The sequence below is a fragment of the Xenopus laevis genome, chromosome 3L, assembly GCF_017654675.1.
Source record: "Xenopus laevis strain J_2021 chromosome 3L, Xenopus_laevis_v10.1, whole genome shotgun sequence".
NCBI lineage: Eukaryota > Metazoa > Chordata > Amphibia > Anura > Pipidae > Xenopus > Xenopus laevis.
In genome coordinates this window covers 3,669,577-3,675,779 of record NC_054375.1, presented here as the reverse complement: position 1 = coordinate 3,675,779, position 6,203 = coordinate 3,669,577, and positions in this window count along the sequence as shown.

Below are 6,203 nucleotides of genomic sequence, written 5' to 3'. Positions count from 1 at the left end.
GCACAGGAGAAGAGAGTGCAGGATTATGAGTGTAGAGGAGCAGAGAGAGAGAGAGAGTGCTGGAGAGCCGAGGAGGAGACAGTCCAGGGAAGAGAGTGATGTAATGAAGAGGATGATGTCATGTGATGCTGGAGATGCAGCAGGCGCGTCACTGACTCTCGCCTAAACAGAAGCGTCGGGTACCAGCAGAGGGCGCGCATGCGCAGGACCGTCTCCTCCTTCCTATTTACACAACTGCAGAGAATCATCAGATCGCTGGGGAATTGGAGAGAAAATAACCGACTTGCCCAGATCTCAACCCTCCCTGTAAATAAGCATTAGTGACAGTGTGCCCATTAACCCTTTGCTACTGAATTACAACTCCCAGCAGCCCTGGCTGAACAGCAGCACATCACAAAGCTGAATTTGTTCACCTGAGTTGTGATATAAAGAGGAATATCCTGAAACAATTTGCAATTGCTTTTTTAATTTTTTTTTTAAAAAAATGTATTCTCCAGTTTGCAGTTTCAGCCATCTGGTTGCTAGGGTCCGAATTACCCTAGCAACCACGCACTGATTTGAAGGAAAGACTAGAATATGATCAGATATAGGATATGATTTCAGATGGGGGTCAGTGACCCCCATTTTGAAAGCTGGAAAGAGTCAGAAAAAGAAGGCAAATACATTTTTAAAAAAACTATATAAAAATAAATAATGAAGACCAATGGAAAAGTTGCTTAGAATTAGCCATTCTATAACATACTAAAAGTTACCTTAAAGGTTAAACCCCCCTTTAACCACAAAGGGGGGGGCATCCTTTAACCCTTTCATTTATACAGCCTGTCTGTACCCTTCATTGTGCCCAATGGCATTACTTCTTTATTCTGCTTCAAGGGTAACTCTCCCTCTGAATCCCTCTTGCAGGTTGAAGGAACACGCTGTTCTATGACCCTGTTCTACGTTCTATTCGATTCTCTATCGGTGCCAAGAAACAGGGACACTGACTTGTATAGGGATAAATACAGTGACGTGTGTCTGTCCCCTCTGTACAGAGCTGGCTCTAGTGTCAGACTCGTATAAACTCTATTTATACCCATTATTACTGTCTAAGAACTATCCCCGCACCAATGATTTCATAACAAACTGATTAATAAGCAGATGTCATTAAGCAATAAAAGCGCTAAAAGGACATTTTCTTTGATAACATGAAGGCTTTTTATTTGACAGGTTAATAAGGGCAGAGGTTGAACTGTTGCTGAGAGTTGCAGTTCAGCAGTTTTATAAGGCTTTAATAGCAGTGCCCTGAATCTGCAGCAGGTAGAATTCCTATCCCGGCTCTAATGACTGCGGCACGTGGCACCGTATAGTCCTGGGCACATTCTACTCCAGTGGACTCTATAGCCATAATCTCAATGTAATTGTGCCGCTGCTGATTAGCCTTGTGCCAGCGCGTGCCCTTATGTCTCTCGTGCTCTTTGTTCCCCAGAGAGAAATACTCTGATAGTCTGAGAGGATCACTCAACGAATCATGTTGCTTTGTGTCTGAATATTATTTCTATACCATGTAACACTGCTGTTATGAAGATTTTCATTCATCCAGGTCATGGTATATCTAGTATAGGTAAATCTAAAAACAACTGGACTTGCTGAGTAATCAATGAAGACATTACTCATCCGAGCAGCTTCTTTTTTTTTTTAGATTTACCTAGATATACTGTATGTCTTATAATCGATTTTAATAATATTGTCTCCATCTTGTCCGACTGTCTAGAACTTGCCCTACTGTCTCCACCTATTCCTACTGTCTCCACCTTTGGTCCCACTGTTTCCATCTTGTCCTACTGTCTCAATCTTTCCCTACTATCTCCATCTCATCCTACTGTCTCCAACTTGCCCTACTGTCTTTATCTCATCCTACTGTCTCCATCTTGTCCTACTGTCTTTATCTCATCCTACTGTCTCCATCTTGTCCTACTGTCTTTATTTCATCCTACTGTCTCCAACTTGCCCTACTGTCTCCATCTTGTCCTACTGTCTTTATCTCATCCTACTGTCTCCAACTTGCCCTACTGTCTCCATCTTGTCCTACTGTCTCCAACTTGCCCTACTGTCTCCACCTTTTGTCCCACTGTTTCCATCTTGTCCTACTGTCTCAATCTTTCTGTACTATCTCCATCTCATCCTACTGTCTCCATCTTGCCCTACTGTCTCCATCTTGCCCTACTATCTCTATCTCATCCTACTGTCTCCATCTTGTCCTACTGTCTCCAACTTGCCCTACTGTCTCCACCTTTTCCTACTGTCTCCACCTTTTGTCCCACTGTTTCCATCTTGTCCTACTGTCTCAATCTTTCTGTACTATCTCCATCTCATTCTACTGTCTCCATCTCATTCTACTGTCTCCATCTTGTCCGACTGTCTAGAACTTGCCCTACTGTCTCCATCTTGTCCTACTGTCTCCACCTTTTGTCCTACTGTCTCCACCTTTTGTCCTACTGTCTCCAGGCCCGGATTTGTGGAAAGGCCACCTAGGCCCGGGCCTAGAGTGGCAGGATTTTAGGGGGCGGCATGCTGCCCAACCACACCCACATTGGTTCAAAAACACTTGGGATGTGCTGGAGATACAATCATTTTTTAGATTTCCCGTGCACCAATCCCCATTGCTCCGGTCCAGATTATGAAAATTTGCACGAATAAAGGGGAGGGAACAGGAGCAACAAGTGGCAGTGGGCCTAGGGGCGCCCGCTATGTAAATCCGGCCCTGACTGTCTCCATTTTGTCCTACTGTTTCCATCTTGTCCTACTGTCTCCATCTCGTCCTACTGCCTCCATCTTGCCCTACTGTCTCCATCTTGTCCTACTGTCTCCATCTTGCCCTACTGTCTCCATCTTGTCCTACTGTCTCCATCTTGCCCTACTGTCTCCACCTTTTGTCCTACTGTCTCCACCTTTTGTCCCACTGTTTTCATCTTGTCCTACTGTCTCAATCTTTCCGTGCTATCTCCATCTCATCCTACTGTCTCCATCTTGTCCTACTGTCTCCATTTTGTCCTACTGTTTCCATCTTGTCCTACTGTCTCCATCTTTCCCTACTCACTCCATCTCGTCCTACTGTCTCCATCTTGCCCTACTGTCTCCAGACTCCACCTTTTGTCCCACTGTTTCTTGCCCTACTGTCTCCGTCTTATCCTACTGTCTCCATCTTGTCGTACTGTCTCCGTCTTGTCCTACTGTCTCCGTCTTGTCCCACTGTCTCCATCTTGTCCTACTGTCTCCACCTTTTGTCCTACTGTTTCCAGCTTGCCATACTGTCTCCATCTCATCCTACTGTCTCCATCTTGTCCTACTGTCTCCATCTCGTCCTACTGTCTCAACTTATCATACTGTCTCCACCTTTTGTCCTACTGTCTCCATCTTGCCCTACGGTCTCCACCTTTTGTCCTACTATCTCCACCTTTTGTCCTACTGTCTCCAACTTGTCCTACTGTCTCCAACTTGTCCTACTGTCTCCAACTTGTCCTACTTTCTCTCCAACTTGTCCTACTGTCTCCATCTTGCCCTACTGTCTCCATCTTGCCCTACTGTCTCCACCATTTGTCCTACTGTCTCCACCTTTTGTCCTACTGTCTCCAACTTGTCCTACTGTCTCCAACTTGTCCTACTTTCTCTCCAACTTGTCCTACTGTCTCCATCTTGCCCTACTGTCTCCATCTTGCCCTACGGTCTCCACCTTTTGTCCTACTGTCTCCACCTTTTGTCCTACTGTCTCCAACTTGTCCTACTGTCTCCAACTTGTCCTACTTTCTCTCCAACTTGTCTTACTGTCTCCATCTTGTCCTACTGTCTCCATCTTTCCCTACTCTCTACATCTCGTCGTACTGTCTCCACCTTTTGTCCTACTGTCTCCACCTTTTGTCCTACTGTCTCCAACTTGTCCTACTGTCTCTCCAACTTGCCCTACTGTCTCCATCTTGACATACTGTCTCCATCTTGACATACTGTCTCCATCTCGCCCTACTGTCTCAACTTATCCTACTGTCTCCACCTTTTGTCCTACTGTCTCCAGCTTACCCTACTGTCTCCATCTTTTCCTACTGTCTCCAACTTACCCTACTGTCTCCATCTTGTCCTACTGTTTCCATCTTGCCCTACTGTCTCCACCTTTTGTCCTACTGTCTCCAACTTGACCTAGTCTCTCCAACTTGTCCTACTGTCTCCATCTTGCCCTACTGTCTCCATCTCGTCCTACTGGCTCAACTTATCCTACTGTCTCCATCTTGCCCTACTGTCTCCACCTTTTGTCCTACTGTCTCCAACTTGTCCTACTGTCTCCAACTTGTCCTACTGTCTCTCCAACTTGTCCTACTGTCTTCATCTTACCCTACTGTTTCCATCTTGTCCTATTGTCTCCATCTTTCCCTACTCTCTCCATCTCGTCGTACTGTATCCAACTTGTCCTACTGTCTCACCAAATTGTCCTACTGTCTCCATCTTTCCCTACTGTCTCCATCTTACCTTGCTGTTGCCTTCTTGCCCTACCCTATATTTGCTGTATTGATATTTTGCCCTCAAATATGCCCACTCCTCCAGTCTGCACTTGCTAATGTGTGAGGCCTTGGGGCAGAGCAGTATTTAGGTCTTGGGTCTCTCTAGGTACCAGGCCTCAGCCTCACCCTCTTCCCATCAGCAGCTGGTGTAAGTGCAGTTCCACATTACTATATGGGCATGTGCCAGTCACAAATAGAGACCTGCTTGCCCTCACTCTTGTCACCAGATTTAGCCTAAAGTATTTTTTGTTTTATTATTGTAAATCATTTTGTTTTCTGCATGTCAAATGTATTTATAATTACCTGTGGATATTTATCCTATGACCATGAACTTACTATTCGCCTATAGCTCTTGGGCCCCCGGTAGTCCAGATTCTTCTTTCTCTTTAGGCCGATATTATAAGACATTTTAGATAAAAAAAATAAAGACCAACTGCAAACTGTCTCAGAATATTTATTCAAGGTCTCCCTGTGTCAGTGTTGGGCGGACTCGGGAGACATTCGTGTGTTGTTGTGACCTCGCTGGGTCAGGCTGTTTCCAATGGAGTCAGAGTCGCTCAGCCTGTATGTAACACGACTACTCACTTCTAGAATTACAAGTCCAGCAGCAAGTTATCTGGGGAGAGGGTCGTGGACAGACGAGAGCTTTCTCACAATCAGGAATGGCCGGCCTTTGGCTCTCATTGACTGACAGTTTTCAGCTTCTCAGGAGGCTGTTAGGGGTGCTGGGAGTTGTATGTAACTCACCAGTGGTTTAATCCTTGATGTAAGATTGCTGGTTGCTTTATGTACTGTTGTAAATTTCATATCTCATAGTGCCTAAATAAACCTATTATTGAGGACCAATCAGGGGGCCCATGTTACCTACTTACCAGGGCCCCCACCGGTCCCACAGCCAATGAGCAACTGATTCCGCAGCCTGCACTGGTTTCTATGTATATGTGCAGAGACATTGGCCTGTATGAATGTTGCATGTGCAGTGCTGGACATTGAAGCCAAAAAGTCATCCCTGTTTCTTTTTTAATTAGAGATGTACCGAATCCAGGATTCGGCCTTTTTCAGCAGGATTTGGATTCCGCCGAATCCTTCTGCCAGGCTGAACCGAATCCGAATTTGCATATGCAAATTAGGGGCAGGAGGGAAATCACATGACTTTTTGTCACAAAACAAGGAAGTATAAAATGTTTCCCCCTTCCCACCCCTAATTTGCATATGCAAATTAGAGTTCTGATTCGGTTCGGTATTCGGCCAAATCTTTCACGAAGGATTCAGGGGTTCGGCCGAATCCAAAAAAAAAATCCCTTTTGGTGCATTTCCATTGCATTGTGCTTCAGCAACGTAACCCGTTCCATTACTCTGTCTTTGTTCATCCCTCTCAAGTGTTAATCTGTGTTATAAAGGGGAACTCTACCCAAAAACTCTTATTTTGCATAATGTAAATGTCATTCTGAGCAACCTTCCAGTGTACAACATATACACTCCTTTTACAGTTACAATTTGTCACTGGTTTTAAAGTAACTTGCAAATGAAATGGCTATTGAAAGTAATATTTCTTTATCCTTTCCTGTTGTTCTTGAAACAATGTAGCAGATGTCAGTTACAGCTGTTTAGCAAATAGCTTTGTTACTTTGTTTCAGGACTCAGAACCAGCAGTACACAGAACCAAGAACCCCTCCT